This window comes from Rhopalosiphum maidis, chromosome 3 (genome assembly GCF_003676215.2).
Source record: "Rhopalosiphum maidis isolate BTI-1 chromosome 3, ASM367621v3, whole genome shotgun sequence".
Taxonomy (NCBI): Eukaryota; Metazoa; Arthropoda; class Insecta; order Hemiptera; family Aphididae; genus Rhopalosiphum; species Rhopalosiphum maidis.
In genome coordinates, this window is record NC_040879.1 from 21742073 (window position 1) to 21760970 (window position 18898).

Genomic DNA, 18898 nt, shown 5'->3' on the forward strand with positions numbered 1-18898 from the left:
AGTAGGTATACAGTTTTATTGTCTGAAAATGTATGCATCTTATTGAACTCAATAATGCAATTATGACGACTTTGTATAAGATATGTACGAACTTCGGTAATAAAGCGTTATTGTAAAATTGCAATAATTTATAAAATCAAAATTTAATAATATACATTATACCATATTATAATCTATGAACTGTAAACTGAAGTAAAAATAAGTAAATATTATCTATAATAGCAGTACAATGTATATTTTAAATTTAAAGGCAGCATGCAGTATACATTTAAAAAAATATGAATAAATATTAGTTTAAGATAAACCTATTTATTATTATTAATTTATACTTATAGACTATATTATTTATCTGGAAGAAATATTGAATGTTTAATATTAATTCAGATTTATAATATAATTATAGTAAACACATATAGTTCTTTATTAGTACCTATTTAATTGTTTATAGGACTTAATGTACAGTAATCAACTGAAATTTGAAGGATTAGATATTATTTACCTATACTGAAGAATAACAATAGGAACTAGTTTGTAGACTTAAACACCTAAACAGTTTACTTACTACTACCTAACGGCTTACAGTTCTTCAACATTATATCTTACTCCGACGTTAAAACTAAAATTATAAATTTGATACTAGTTGAAATAACGGATAAAGGAAATCGGGAAATTAAAAATACAATTTACGGCTGGCCTAATCTAAATCTAAATAGAAAAGAAAAAATACCAGTTAAATACATAATAAAAGAATATTAACATAATTATTAGTGACTTCGAGAAATAAAACATCCCATCCAATATAAATGTAGCATTCAATCTAAATAGTAAATACAGAAAACATCACCAATATGACCAACTTTTTAAGAAAACCGGACTTTTATAATTATGTATTGTAAAATTTAAAACCATTACCTTCGTCGATGATGTTTTTAATGCAATAAAAAAGTAAATCACTAACCAACTTATACAAACATATGGTTATTAAATAATATAAAATTAAAAACAAATATTTTTAAACTTTTTGATTATTTATTAATAAATAAATAAATATATTATTTTGTAAAATCTCTAAACTATACGATTTCAGTAAAAATTGAACGACTATAAAAAAATAATTAAATTTAATAACACTGCATAAGTAAAACACGTACCTACTATAGTTTTAATTGTTTCATAAACAGCTAACTACACTGTAAATTATATCTAGTAACTATATGCAATTTAAATACAATAAATATCTTGAGATAAAATATTATAATAACTTGCAGCTGCAGTAATTACGTAATATCAAAATCCTTCGATCTACAAAAATTATTACTGAAATGTTTTTATTTTTGTACTGGTTACGCGCATTTATGTTAAAGACATAGGAACAAGTTTACCGTATTATATATACGATTTATACATATTTTTATGTATAAAAGGTAATTTGCAAAGCATGCTCAATCTCTTTTTCTTCAATAAGGCAGTTATCGACGTTTTTAAATATATTAAATGGCCATATTTTAAAATTATTGAGATTTTTTGTACAACTTAATAGACTATATAAAGTGTTATAGTGTCCTGTACTCTTTTGGAAATCCAAATTTTTGTTTTTCAAAAAACAAACATTCATTTATATTATAAATTATTTTTCTGAACATTTTTACATATCAAAATTAAAATTTAAAAGAATAGTTTTTGACACTATAGTACATTTAGTGTTCTAAGAAAAAATGATAATGTGATTAGGAGTACCTATACCTATAGAAATATTGTGGTGTTTGAACATTTTAGTAATTAATATTTATCCATAAATATAAATAATGATTAGTAAAAATAATCCAAATATAATAAAATAAATACTAGATATTGCATTTATTTAATATTTGTGTAAAACTATTTTTATGGATTTTTATTCTTAGTACAAACATTTAAATAACTAACAAAATACTTGTTAGAATTTGAATTATAATACTTTTTTTTTTTTGGGGGGGGAGGGGAGAGAAGTGAGAGAGTTCTCATTTGAAAAATAAAAGTTTGTATCACCATAAAATATTCCCGAATACATAGTACAAATTATTAAATTTAAAAAATGAGAGTGAGCATGTTTGTTGAATCGTCCTATACAAAATAAGTAATGTCTATACATACATTAAATAAACGCGATTTGATGACGCGACACGCGCTTTATTTTTTTGTATAAAAGACAATAGCCGTCTCGCCATTAGGAGAAGTGAGTGGATACTGATTACCTACTATTATATGTATTATGAAGTTATATTATGTACATAGGACATAGCTATCGTGTTATTATTCGATGCCTATATTTAATATGTATACATAACACGGTAATAGTCTGATGTACAATATACAGGCACATAAATATATCTTTCATGGGATTTGGCCAGTGCATCAACCATGGCCCATGGGAGAAACGCCCGACACGCCTATCATCTTCACCAGTGTTTCCAAGTTTTTTGACAGCGTGCACTGTCTTCATAGACAATACCATTTGTGACTTTGCGACTCAATTCTTTAACACTATATTATTATAAATAGATACAATAGCATGATAATATAATAGTCTTACATTATTATTGGATAATATTGTCGAAAACTGTGAGCGTTTTAAATGTCGACCACAGCTGCTGCATGGATATTAATACATAGGTACGTACTTACATACGAACATTAGAATTTGACTATATATTTTATTTATATTAAATTCTTTTTTAAAAGGAAATTATATCATATTATTACATTTCATTATTGGAGGAAAATGAATGTGGTTTTATATTAATTATAGGTAGGTATAGTAAGCTACATGATATTGCGAAGCTTAAGTATACAATAGGTATTTCAAAAAGAACATTTATCTTATGTTTTAGTTTTAAGATAAAAATTATTTTGTTTTGAAACTGAAATTATGTATTTATAAGTTATTGTCACGGCGTGAGCACTATATACATCTAATATCTATTTATATTATTATCGCCAAAACTTGGCTTTATCTGTATCATTATTATTGTTATGTGTTCACGGTTTTTCACCAGTTGTTGTCAAACCATCTATCGTTCGACATTAGAAAATATATACAGTCCATTAAGTAAATTATAGTTTTATTATTCATTGTTTAGTTAATTTATTCTAACATTAACACGTATATTTAGGGACGCCAGGCACACACTTTGAAAATGTTGTGTAGGGTTAAACTGTATTTGATCAGAACAGTATTATTATAAACTAATAAATATATGTTAGTTATTTGATATAGGTAATACTAATTTATTAAAATAAATAAATATTTTAATTAATTTTGGATTTATGTTGAAAAAATATAAGCAAATATTGACCAAAATGCTCTGTAGAAATATTATTACAGTATTTGACATAACATTGTATTCATAAGGACTACACAGGATTATTGACACTTGTGGAAAATAAGCACAACTAAAATAATGAAAATTGAATTCGTCAAGAATAAATTAATATAGGTAGGTAATATAGTAGACTAGTATTTCAACAATTCGATTATAAATAACTCATTAAATTATATAAAAATATCGAGCGCTAATGTCGTACCTAATTAGCCTTATTGTTTACTTAATTTGTAAATTATTCATTTTCGATTCTAATAAGTGGATTGATAAATGTATTGGTTTTACAATGATTTGTTTTTTTTGTATGTACAATTTATAGTAAAAATGTGCTTCAAATTTTAACTCTAATAACTTATTTATTATAAAGTAAATTTAGTTAATAGTTTTGAGAAGTTAAAATATTTGTCCAATATTTTTGAATATCATCGGAAGAAAAAAAATAGAAAAAGCAGGAATTTTTACTTAAAATTAGTTTTTGACATAATCATTTTACTTATTGTGTTGTGATATAAAAACGAATAACAAAAATATGTATATAGTAAGATACTTGAAATTTTTTTAGTTATTTATAATAGTATTTTTTATAGAATTTTCAAAATTTGACTCTTTTTGAGTGATTTATTAACATGTGAATGACTCAAATTTAGTTAACTGACATATTCGATATTTTTTTTTTGTTTTTGTCTCTTTAAAGATTGATAAAAATAATGTTCGTTTGATATGAAATTTTAAAAGTTCAATATGAGGTTCTCATAAGAGTTTATTATAGCTATTTTAAAATATTATTAAAGAGATACATAATACATAAGCTTTTGTAATGATCGAGAAAAAACGGTGATGAAGTGTTAGTTGGGGACAATTATATTGTGTCTCTAAATCATTACTTTTTAAACAATAGTTTGTTAATATTACCTCTCTAATCCTTGTAGCGACTTGCTTGTTGAAATCGTTGTTCGCGTTCAAGATATAATATGAGGTGATCGATTTATTTCTTAAAATAATTAAGTACACATTTTTTTCTTTGAATCACTATAATAATTTTATTTAATTTTTAATACACTTTTTTAACATACGAATTTGAATTAATTACAAACGTTTACGATTGAATTATTATTACGTATTATTGTATGAACGATCTGCGTAGTCTCTTACACTCGCCTTTGACCGTCCATACAAAAAGACAATAATAACGCGTCTGCTCTGGAACATAAAACTGGAATGCTTATATAATATAATATTTTCTGTGTGTGTGTATGTGTGTGTGTGTGTGTACATGTTTTTGTAATATCATATTATTAATGTCTAACAATTATTGTACTTATCTTATTGAATATTTTAAATTTAAAAAAGATATGATGCTAATGCGTACATCATTACAATATCATATCGTTAATGTCTAACAATTATTATACTTATCTTATTGAATATTTTAAATTTAAAAAAGATATGATGCTTATGCGTACATCATTACACATTTTTAAAAAATATTTGAAATTCAAGTTTTGACAAAATTCGTAAAATCATGAGAATTTACAAATTACCTATTTTCTCTAATATTTTTATTTATATTGTTGTATTGTCGAGTAACAACATTAGATTAGTTATATGCTATTGTCTATATTATGAACCTATTTACACCATTCTATGGTATCGGCTCAAAAGAAAGTCCAGAGTAATAAAAATTATGTTATTTTTATTTTTGAAACAATAAAAGTGTATTTAGTTATAACTTTATAGGTTTCTAACACTTATCTAAATACATAATAGAAATTTATAATTGGAGTTATATATATAGAGTTACTATAAAGTTTTAGTTAACACTCATTGACAACGTTGTTGGTGAAAAAAAATAAGTTGTGGACATTCATTTCTTAAAAATTTTGGGATTTAAGAACTTTCAAAATATTTTTATTATACCGTTAGAATATGAAAAAGATAAAAGCCGTACTAAATGTCATTGTACATTTTTTAGGCGTAATTTATACAAAATAGACGTCTTGTGAGAGCTTAACTTAGGAAATATATAGGCGCAGGGCAGTATAATTTTAGGGGCCTTTGATATTAATTGATAAATGTAATTTAAAAAAGACTGTGAACATTCAAATAAAATAATAATATTTAATTTAATGAACTTTTTAGAAAATTTTTATTTACAGAACATAAATTAATTTTTAAGTTATAATAATGTCAATACAAATGAAAAATATGAATTAATATTTACTAATATACATCTTTTAAATGTCAAACAAAAGCAATAATATCATAGAACTTCTTAATACTTAGAACTTTACTAAAACTATACTTAAAACTTTAATATTTAATCATCAACAAGGGCCTGGGGCTGAAGCCTCTTAGTCTCCCACTCCTGAATTGGGCTTGTGTTTAGTAATTAAGTTATAATTCTTTTATAGAAAATTGTGAAATTGAAATAATGAAATATTGTAATTTTATTTTATTATTCCTGCAGCAAGCAAAAATGTGTAGGTATTCGTACAATTTAATAATATATACCTACGTTGCCAAGTAAAAATGTTGATGAAAGTACGCATTTACATTAAAAATTTTTTATAAAATTATAAAACTTGGCCATTTTTTGTGGGAATTTTAAAATTTAAATGCTGAAATTATTTCAAAATTAAGTGAAATTTAATTTTTAAGTTAACGCGTAGAACTGTTTTTAAATAGGGAGATCAATAATAAAAAAAACTAGACAATAGGTAAGTATTTGAACTAGCTATGGAAGTAGAACAAATGAGTACTAACATTTTTTTTTTGTATGTACATTAGATATTAATTCAAAATGTGTCTCGTAATAAATAATAAAAAAACACTGAACTAATAAAATCTACTTGTTTTGTAAAATAAAAATTTGTTTAAGCCTTATTAGTATGATATATATAAATTTAATTTTTTTAATGTGTTGATTCCAATTTTTTTTTCAAATACTAACTTTGACAAAACTGCATCTTTAAATGATTAATAACGATTTTAGTTATTTTATGTTTTATACAATTCAAAAAATATTAACGGGACTTGAAACATTTCACCATCACATATAATATTATTATTTATTTTCTATACATAATTTAATTTTTAATATTATATAATTAACCATGCTGTTAGAATACGGAAATACTTCGTGATAGATGATTATTACCTATATAATATGTAATGAATGTTATATTATATTTGAAAAATTGCTGTTAAAAATTAGTTCAACTTACAAGATTATCTATAGAAAAATAAATTATAAAATTTCCTTAGGAAGACTGGCACGCTCACTCCGCTCAGAATCATTTTTTGTATGTCAAGTTTTTTTTTAAAATTGAATTACATCATACATCAACATCATAATACATCTATTATACAGGGACCTTAATGGGGTACATTGAAAACATACCATGCAGAGTGAATTCTCCGTTTTTTTTTTTAAATGTCTATATGTACCTATGTCTAATCTGTTAGTTATTTTAACTAGGGTATTTAATCGTTTGAATATTTTAACATAGGGTATTTTGTCCTTTGATAATTTATCTCAATACCGTGCATGGTAATTGTGCAATAACAAAATTCAGTAAAATTTTAAATATCATCATAGAATAACAATGATTGTTGATATAGAGTGACCCCCACGTCACCCCTTAAAAAAAATTGACGCGCAATAGATACAATCTATTGTAAGGAGAACGTCGTGTACAAAATTTGTGCGTTTGCGCTAAGAGTGCCCTCGTAAAGACGCCATTATTATACATAAAGGATTTTATATATTATATTACAGTAGATATATATGAGAACAATTTCTTTTTTATAAGTATTACGTACATGCAACGATTGTTGGAATGTATATACCACTTATAAACAATGTCGGCGCACGCCTATATGTACAAAAATATATAATATACGCGTACCTTAGCGATATAATAGGTGTACCTATAAATTATGGCTCGCTATATTCAATAAATTAGCGCGCGCATATAAGCATACCCATTATCCTTTGTTCAGATAGGTGAACTTAATACTTATCGTGGAGGACTAAAAATCCGGAACGCACACGCACCTCCCAATGGACACGTAGTGTAGTAGTAGCAGCAGGGTCGTGTTATTTTATTGTATGCGTAACAACAGACTGAAAGAAAAAAATAAGAAAAATGCAAAAAAAAATAAGTTAACGACGAGCGGACGAGATCGCCGAAAGATGGTTACTGATTAGGTCTTCTCGCCATGTTGTGTAAATCGTCTGCTATTATATATTGTACAAGGTAATTCTTATTTATCATTATAAACAGACATTTCATCTGTAAGAAAATGTGTTTTTAAAAACTTTTCTTTTTATCCTAAATAATATATTTTATAGTGTTTACACGACACAATATTTATGAAAAAATATTATAACATTTATTATCGTTATCGTTTTTAAAAGAATTTGACTATTTTTTTTACCAATAATCGAGCATTAATGTATATTTAAAGTTTGATGAGTGAATGAGTGTAGCTATATTTTTCGAGTACCTATTACTGTACTGCGATCATTCGATATGTATACAAGATATTTTATTTTGCTTTTTAGCAATTTTTAATTAATTTTAAATAATTTAAGTTAATTTCAAATACATTATTATCAAGATTTAATAAATAGTTTTTATAATTTATCAATAATTGTGTTATTATTTCACAAAACATTTCTATAATAAACAATTATTCAATTACATACAATTTCTTTATTATTAGTTTTAAAATAAAACCGGTGTAATCATTGTTAAGCAACTTTAAAACTCAACAATTTTTCAGTTAGTACCTACACTATGTGATGATATGTAATTTGAAAAAAAGTAACTTCCAAGCTCAACTTTTAATATTATCCTAAGAATGTGAAACTTAATTTAATTACTCAAATTCGTTTATATTTTTGAATAATTTTAACTTAATACGTACATTTTCTTATCATTAAAGTAAAATGTCTAATAAGTAATAATGTAGTAATTCGTCCAATATTCATAATTCTCATACTATTAAATATAAAAATATTATAGGAGTATGCACACCATATTATATTATATAATACATGTGAACATGTATTCTTACTACTCAGTTAGCGGTTTTATGGATAATCAAACCCGTCATATTATTAATACGGTTTTTTAGCTGATCTTTATATTTTTTCATAAACCTTTAGGCAAATACTTGAATGACATAGTTTTAGGATTTATACACTTTTTAGAGTAAGTTTTAAAGTAAGTTCTGTAACGTTGTCAGTACTTTTTCACAGCTAAAGAGGCCAACCGAACTGTAATAAACCGACGATGACGCACCATTGTTTCAGAGTCGTGCTGTTATAGTCACCACAAACATAACAATAACTATAAGTTCTCAGCCAAAGTGTATTTTCGCGGTGAAACACGACCAATAATCCTCACGATTTCAGGTTATATGTTTAATATACTCGTATAAAATAAAATCCGGACGAAATGTCAACTGGTTTTTATACATTCGGGATATTATTGTATAAACACACGCCATAATTATTTACTTATATACAGTTTGATTTGTTTACTCAGTGAATGTCTATGATTTAAAAACAAACATATTTTTGTATATACGTATTTGAAATCTTTACAAAACAACATATTATACAGGCCGAGAGCGTAAGACGATAATACACATGCCCGAACACCAATTGCTTACTGTGCACCACTAACACCTTGAACTTAAAATAATAACGGAATAACTGGATGTGTATGTGTGTGCTTAAAAATAATGAGAAATATAATATAAATGAATTATGCTAGTGTGTAACAATATTATAAATAATAGTACTACAGAAATATAATAATAATATGACCTTTATAGATGGCTGGAACTTGAAAATGATAGATTATAAAATATGTATATACTTATTTAATTTGTAGTTTTTCTCACAGAACTACTTATAGAGATTTAAAAATGTATACAATACTCAATTTGTAAAAATAAATGTTATAAATCAAAATACGAGTAACTTAGTCAAACATATTAAACAATTATTTATGTTTAAAAATAATCAAGTTAATTTATCAATAACTCAGTATTTCTTTAAACATTTTACATTTTTTTAATTAGATACTGCCTCGGCTTTGTTTATCAATTTTTCAAAAATCATATTTCACAATATTTTGTGGGTAACATCATAATGTTTAGTCAGTTTTGTATAGGTAATATTATAATATGACGTGTGTCACTGCAGATAGATATTATTCGTCGAATGGGAAGAGATAAACATTGGAAAAAAACACACATAAATGACATAAAAATAATTAAAAATTATGTATTGGGCAGGTCTCGACGTTATGGTAATCTTCAACATAGGTACCTAACTCTTAATCATTGTCAGTGTAAAAAATGATGGACGCAGCGCTTTACTTTGATGAGAACAAGTACAGCCTTGCGGACACATTTACATTCTTACTTTATGTGGTAGTTACAATACAAAACACAATCAGCTCTTGGTAAAAACTTCATAAAAAATAAACGCATACATCATACTTATACACTCATGAGGTAAGCACTAGAGGTGGGCGTATTTACTTACGTATAATGATAATGACCGTATTATGCTTATACAGCGTATACCTACGCCGCGGAGTGGATTAAGCAAATTGATATCCATTGTGATTTAAATTTTTATAATTGTGTTTGCACAGGTGTGTTATATATATATATATAGACGTACACTTAATTAAATATAGTTTAAACGTGATTAAAACGTCTTTGTTCGAATCGGACTGATTAAAATGTTTAAAATAATGTGCCTACGCCACGTGAGTTTTGTACAATTGAACACGTCTGCGGCAGTTGGACGATTAAAACAATGCCTATGTATAAAATAATAATATGCGTATAGCTAAAGACTATAAAGACCCACCTACATCATATTATTATAACAGTCGTCTAAACAATTGTAAACATAGATGTACAACTCTGTCGCGCGCTGATTATGTTAATGTTTCACTCTCTAAACTATAGGCACCGGAGATTTAAACGACTTTCGCGTTAAATGTAATATAGTCAACACGCCATATCGCGAATTATTGTGATAATATTATATCTTCACCGAGGGATTAAGGAACCAATAAGGACGTAATGGTAAAATGAATAATGGATCGAGGTATTAAATTGTACCTATCTCATTACTGATGTTTTTCCCGTACAAAGTTTTTTTGTTGTTTTTACGATTTGTGGTTTTGTTCCACTATAATATATATATAATATATTACCTATTGGCTATTACCTACCATTGCACTAGAATATTGTTTACCTATTCGTATATCCCGTTAGTATTGTTACCAATCGAAAAAAATAAACAGAAATAATTGACTGAGATATTTAAAATTGAAATGTACACTGTACATCAACCTGTGGATCTATAGCACGCGCGGATGCTAAAGTTACTATATAACAAACCTCTTAACTCGTGTTGATCTTTATTTTTTTACGGGAAGTAATTATATCATTGGCTATGGTTGCGTATGAGCTCTATCAGACGTGGTTTAATCTAAACCACGAAAAAATAAAATTATCAGTGAAACTAAATTAACTCTGTGAATCGCATTTACCATGAATATAATCGTCATCCAAAATACCTAATATTATAAGCGAATACAATTCCCGTGTTGCTTACCCGAAAATCATTAAAATGTATAAATTAATTAAATTAATAAATATGTAAATATAGAATTTAAAAAGTATAGAAAAAAATATATTATAATAAAAACCATAAACTTTTTCATTTAAATAGTTAAATGTTCAACGATTAATCTATTGTTGGTAAATATATTAATAATTCCTCATAACATACGACCACGGTGTAACTCTTTTCAATATTTAAATTTTTTTTTTATTATTATTATATAGTGATATATGATATAGACTATAGGGCGTATTGTAAGTTGCTCGGGTAATCTCATAAATTCTACAAAATGTCATAAAAAACTATAGACTGGAGTGTTGACCATAGGAGTTTCTTAACGCGTTTTAACTTAAAACTCTTAATTCAAACAAGACTATAAGTAGTACCACACTGGCTACCGCCCTAAACGCTACAATTAATATTAGGATTTAGGAACGACTGAGCAAGTAATGGTACCTACTGAGAAAATTTTAAAACGAAAGTATCGTACAAACAGCTCTGCGAAATACTTGATGGTGAAGTATATAAATATATTTGTATTTGTATCTATATAATTTTATAAAACATCGTGATTGTCAGCAGATTAATAAGATTATATGCGTCACGACGATGTTGCGTGTCATATTCGGCATGGTTTTACTTTTTGCTTATGTTATGCTTAAAAATAATAAGAATGGTTTCTCTGTCAATTGTCACTAAAAATAATAACGGTTTTTAGTAATGGATAATGCTATGGATCACTTTTTATACAACCGTAAATATATTCTTAATCCATTGACCTATATATTTATTGTAAACTATGTTTTATTCGTAAATTATTTTGCATTCTGTCCGGATATAACGATGACCATAACGGGCCCACGAGGGGCACAGTAAACACCGAGAACTGCGCGTATAATACTAATTACTCATAATAATAATATGTAGGTCTAATATACCCAAATAAGACAATGAATAAAAACATTGATCTCATTAGTATGAGCTTGTAAAAAATCTTGTGTAAATAATTTATGCCTACAAAACATTATATTATTATGTTCAAATTTCAATTGTAATTACATATTATATCAGCTGTGGATGGGGCTGTTTAAATAGTTTTAACACTGTGTGACACTGATAAAACATCAGCTCTATTTAAAGGGGTTTGATATATTTTATTTTACTCAAACTTTGAATTTATTGTATGTTTTTAAGGAAAACGTTGCCACTCTTCAACGGCAACCATCATAGTTGTATCATCCTATTTTTTTTTTTTTTTACTAAAATACTACATACAAACATTTTTGAAGATCTTTGTGTCAAGACATCATAATCTTGATGGCGAAAACTCAAACAATTAGATTATCAGTTATTAAAATGTTTATACTAAGAATAATTATCCTTGAAAATGACTTTACAAAAATATAATTAACATTGAATGAAGTATTTATCATACTTTACCATTTTTATAAAATTATACATTTTGATAGATTAATATTTACTATATATGTAACATTTTAAAATAAATTTATTCCCCATTTTATTTTTTAAACCCAATATCGTAATACGGACCTAATAATCTTAAATCTTAGTACACAAAGTTTAAACAACTCAAAAATACTCGTTCGAATCTTAATGTCGATACGTCAAAATTTTCAAAAAAAATTATCTTTGATTTGAAGTTCATCGACAGTATGACAAAGTACTACGTATTATGTACTGAATATGGTTTAAGATCCAACTGGCTTAAACGCATTTTTATTAACATTTTTTTTTTTAAACTTATCATTAGGTCTGTAAAAAAACACCTTTAATTATAATATAAATGGGTGTATTTTATATTTATTCTCGTCTTAACCTACAAGTGTATTATATTTCTGCACTTGAAGGCAACCATAATTTAAATAAGTTGAAAAGATCATCCTAGTTCTTATAAAGAACGATTTTAAAATTATAATAATAGTATTGTAATACAATGTTGTAGGATAAATATATTATTGTCTGTAAGCCACAACTTATTTTACTATAGAAAATATAAATTATAATTCGTATAACAGCTTGTTGAATAAAGCCGAAGAAAAATGGGAAAATTAATCCCCAACAGATTTATAGGACCTTGAAAAATGCGATTACTGAATTACCGCAAATATTATTATAGTTGTCACGCCTAAACGACTTGATCTCTAGCAAAAAAAAAAAATTAAAAATGAAAAATTGATTTTGAAAATACGAATGACATTTTGAAGTAAGGAACCAAAACAATATGTGTTTACATTATTACTTCTGTAGTTAATCCGACCACGATAGTAACCTCATAGTTTGTTTTTTAGTCTGTGGTGACGGCGGCAACAGCTGCAGCCTGTGAAGTGCCCGCAACAAAACAACACGTGAAAGCCACGATTGGTTGACGACCGCACGCGTCAAGTCACCTGTGCCGGTTCATCGGACGCGTACCACAAAACTCATCGCGGTGTGTACGTCCTCTGTCAATAGGTACATCAGCTCGGACGCGTTTTGTGACCGTCTTTTCTCGGCCACTAACGTTCGGAAAAATATTGTAATTTTTTAATAAAAACATTTTTACCACTTACAACTTTACTATGTTTCAATCACAAATTTACTATAAATACGACGATTGAAAGTACACCACTTCCGTCTTCATTTGTGAAAACCGTATTTTGTTTCAATTTTCCAATGGAAAACCATACTTTTAATTGTGATCATTGACATAGAGAATACGTATTGTATCTGAATATATAACTACGAAATGGCGAGTTTGCGATGTCTGAAATAATAGATTATCATAATATTATTAGTTTCTTCAAAGTTGTTTAAAATTATAATGTCTTGAGCATTACGTATTTAATTGCAATAATAAGCAAAACATAAAATAACGAATATTTAAAGATATATATATATGTAGTCTATACGTTAGATGGTATATTATTTGGTTGGTAGGGCACTTGATTCGAACTAAAATAAATCACCTTTTAACTTATATCTACAAAAGTAAATAATAGAATTATTATTAGATTTGTTTGCTATTGATATTTCGTCGAAGGTTAAAAACTTGCTTATCTGATTTATGGAAATCATCATACTCAGTATAGTAATAATAGTATTTTTTTATAAGTTTTGTAACGGTTTAAAATTTAAAATTTTATGAAGTCAATTTTTTTAATATATTAGTACATTTTTGAGAAAAACACTAACATTTGTAGAAATCTATTTAAAACAAGACATATTATAATTATTTCAAATTTATATTTTAAATACAAATATTCTGAGTTTATACTATAAAATAACAGAAAGAGACACTATTATGTACACAAAGTTGTTAAAATTGTTGACTAAAAAATATTTTATTTATGCAAAAAAAAAAAAACGCTGGTGAATTTTAAAGCGTAACTGCTAGGTATTTTGTTTCTACTACAACTTTAAGTGTAACTAAATTCTTTATTGCTTGTTAGTTAGGTATGTCGATTTAAACATATTTTATTGTATATTTTTCAGGTGATGATGATACTATTGATACTAATTTAAATGTATGTATTTGATTTAACTCAAAATAAATTAGATAGGTACCGAGCATAATGACAACCGGCAAATTTTCGTCCTCGATAAGTCGATCGTTCGTCGCTCTGCAAACCGATTTAAATAATAATATTATGTGAATGTCATCGAACATCCTGAACAGATTAGGTACATTTTGGTGAAAACGAAAAACTGCACGTACTTCAACAAAACCCCGAAACACGATACCGAAATTCCGGGTCGTGTCGTAACCGTTTCTTCGTCAAGCTACAATTCCGTGTTCTGTATTCCTGACAGCGATTCCTTAAGTACATAAATGACGTGACGTTTTATACGTTCATCGGATATTACCTACATAATATCAATACGTATACTGACGAAATAGATATATATATATATATTATATATACCTACACAGTAAACGGGTGCGTATAATAATTTGACAGTGTTAAGTACGTTTGACGCCCGTGGCCCGTTTTCGAGTATTATAATGATTTCACATAGCATAATATGTATAATATAATATATGGCGCGGATTTTTCGGAAAACTCGACACCATATCACACGAATATGGTGTTGTAAGACTGCGATCATACTTGACACGCACACAAAACTTACACGAAACCCGCGATATTATTCCAATAATAGGTATGATAATGCAGTTATATATAGGTAAACATAATATTATTGTACACCTATCTATTGTTGTGATCGTTGATCGCTGGCCGTGTGCGCGGTTGTCGATCATATATCGGCCAACTCACTGGCCTCGTTTGTTTACATGCATAGTAATATATTATTAACGCGGTGTCCCATCGACGTGCGGTATGCACCATATACGTCCAAAATTATTATCGTGCGCAAAATATTATTACTGTCATAGTATATATATATATATATATAGGTACCTGCGCAATTCGACGACAGCGCTTAGAAATGCGTAAAATCGTAGGTAATTCACACCCAACCGCGGGTCGTTCGTGTTTGAATTCGGCAAATAACAATATTGTGTTGCGGCCAACTATCTGTTTTTCGAATAGTCTTGACGATGATGGTGTCGATAACAAGCCAATCGCGTAAAATTTCTGATGGCCGACCAAACGACACAGAGGAAATTTTGCCGTGTGTGTATACTATATTATGCGCATACTAATCGAGTGGACGTCAGAGCGACAGCAAACTAAATTTTTCTCTCTGACACACGCGCGCAACATAGGAACATTTGCGTCCGGCAGAATTCAGATAATTAATTAATTCAAATAATTCAGTGTTTTTGAAATATAAAAGCATTTTTAAATTTTAAAATCACTTACATAATATACCAACTCATAAATACTTGAATTCAGAACTAAGCACTTATCGCAGAAAAACTCAACGTACAAACACGGATACTATTCTCGACTTTAAGTTTGATATAATAGGTAAATCTGCACTTGTACAAGTGCACTTGTATTTTAAAGCTGCGAACATCTTCATTGTTGGTTCTGCTGAGCGCACATTCGATATAAATTATGCTGGGCGTGTGTCAGAGACAGAAAATAAATAGTACTGCTTGACCTCATCTTAATAATATCACTACATACATATGATATATCATATTAAAATGTGGCCACGGAAATATAATAATATATTATGATTTATGGTATACATAATACATCGACCATTATTTTTAAAAATTAAAAATAATTCATTATCCCTGCAGGTTTAATATTAATTAGATTCACGTCCGTAAAGTTTTTCTTTTTCCGGGTTTTTTTTTTCAACTAATTTTCGTAGTACAATTTTCAAAATTTGCCAATCAATAAATTGTTGTCACGTGTGATAAATATTTTAATGAAATAATTAGAAAAAATATTTCACATTTTAACCTTGTCAACAATTATCGTCTAAAAATACATACATATATATATATTAGTCATAGTCAGATCGTACTTTTTGACTCAACCATGGTATTATTATCTGTAGGCATTAGCAGGAGAATTCAATCATTTAGGTGATTCAAAATTATACTAAACTGTGTGAAAACATATATGGTATCTGCAGTACTATTGAACGTGTAAATATTTTGTTTTAAAATATCTTATAATTTAAGAATATGGTCGATGAAAAGTTCTTAAATTTTTTATTTTTGTGTAAAAATAGTCCATAGACGAAGATAATAAACATTTATTTCAATATTGTAGGATTTTAAACATGTAATGACAGGAGATGATCTAAAATAACATAATTATATTCCCGCATAATATACACAGTTATATACTTACATAATAATAAGTCAACAGTCAAAATTATTTGTTTGGTATAAAATGAAAATGTTTGTAAAAACTATTACAATAAAATACCTATATTATTATTATTTAATTTTTATTGCATACTCAAGCTATACAATTGTATAATTGCATAATTATAAATTGTAAAAAGGTCATTTTCGTATTTGTGAACAAATAAAATTAATAACCTATAAATCTTTAATGTCATTTTATATCGTTAGTTGTGTCCGTGTTTTATATAGACGTTATTATTATGTATAATAATTCTCAGGAAAGGTTAAGTGGTTACCCGCGATGTCAATTCACTGTTCAATACCCATTGGCCATTAGTCATTACAATGGTGATATTGGTTAGGTACTAAAAAATGTCGAACCGATTTCAAATTGTAATTTTTTTGTTGAGATAATTGATTATTTAATTAGGTACTATGATTTTGCACAGCCAGGCACAATGAAGTGTGACAACCATTAAAAGAAAAACTAGTCGATGTTAGGTGATTTTATTATGTAGGTGGAACTGTAGTAGAAATAATTAAAGAACACTAATAATGAATGAGTTTATTATTATATCATTGGGGAGTTTTATATTATTGAAATTTTTTTATCAGTTATGGCGAGATTAAATGAGAATTTAATAATAAAATGTAAACACCACATAAAATCATAAATTGATAATATTTTGATTTTAATTGTTTGCATTATCAATTATCATATTAGTATTAGACACAATTAAACTAATGCTGTTACATATTTTACAAATACTGATAGGAATAAAATCACTTTTTGTGTTACATTTAAGTATATGAATCAGCTGCTTATGGACTATTAAACTTTGACTCTGCCTATACTAATAAAACTATGGAAGTTACAAAACAATCACAAGATTTTAATTCAATGATTTATTAACACAATTTCAATGAGTAAAATTACAGTTTCCAAATTACCTACTCTTTATAATTTTTTCTTTCAAATACTGAAATAAAATATGTAATTGTAAGCAAGAGAGAATTAATCCAATTTGTATGATGTTTTTATCATCGAAAAATCATCGTTAAATCATTCGAAAACGAAGAATAGGACTTTAAGGACAGTATCTACTTTGAGCCATTTGTGACCTGGGGCAAATCTATAAACTAATTAGGTACATGTTACTGAGTTATACCTATAGTTTATAAGGTTTAATTATAGCCTTATACTTTATAGGTATTTAAAGTTAATAAGTAAAGTAGTGAAAGTATTAATTGGTAATCCGCAAAATGTTGGTCCATTTATCTTATCTTTAAATACACGTAATCCTTAAACTATTCGTTTAAATTCGATTTTTATGAATCCAAAAACTTGAAAAATATTCTGCCTTAGAATATTTCATTAAAAACGCACGTTATCAAAAATGAGTAAAAATTATAATGATAAAAAATAGTGAAAATATTTGTTTATAGGTACTCAAAATTATGCGAAAGAAATATTTTCAAAAACCTTAGTATAATGAGTTTTATTCAATAAAAGTATCACTATGTTTATATTATGTCGTAAATAATGTACCTATACACATAGGTATCAGGCACAGGAGGTACACGACCGCACGGTCCGTCCGCAGGCGTTGTGCGCCGGATTGACAATTGTGTATTGACGTATTATAATGTTTGTAGAATATTAATTATAATGTATAATAGTATATGCAATGGCGAAACATGAAAATCGTATCCCTCAACCGGAGACAATGTTTAAGGACAATAAAAATTAAGCGCTATCGAAATAATAAAGGATGACGTTTCATATGTTTTGATACGACAATATGATGTAGGACCAGCGTTTATTCATAAAAATATCTAGATTAATATTAACGTTGTTCACAAAAGTTCTACGGTTTTCAATCTTTTTTGCGTCAACATATTTATGTTAAAATAGGTACCTTATATTTTACTTATTCTTTGTAAAAAACTAATAAATAAATAATTTTAACGTAGAAAATGATTTAAGACCAAAAGCCACCAACATATGGAGCCTGATAAGCCAAGTCTTCGTTCATTCAAAACTTCATTAACCACTTTCTCGTTAAATTCCTTAACACATAATCGTTATAGTAATAA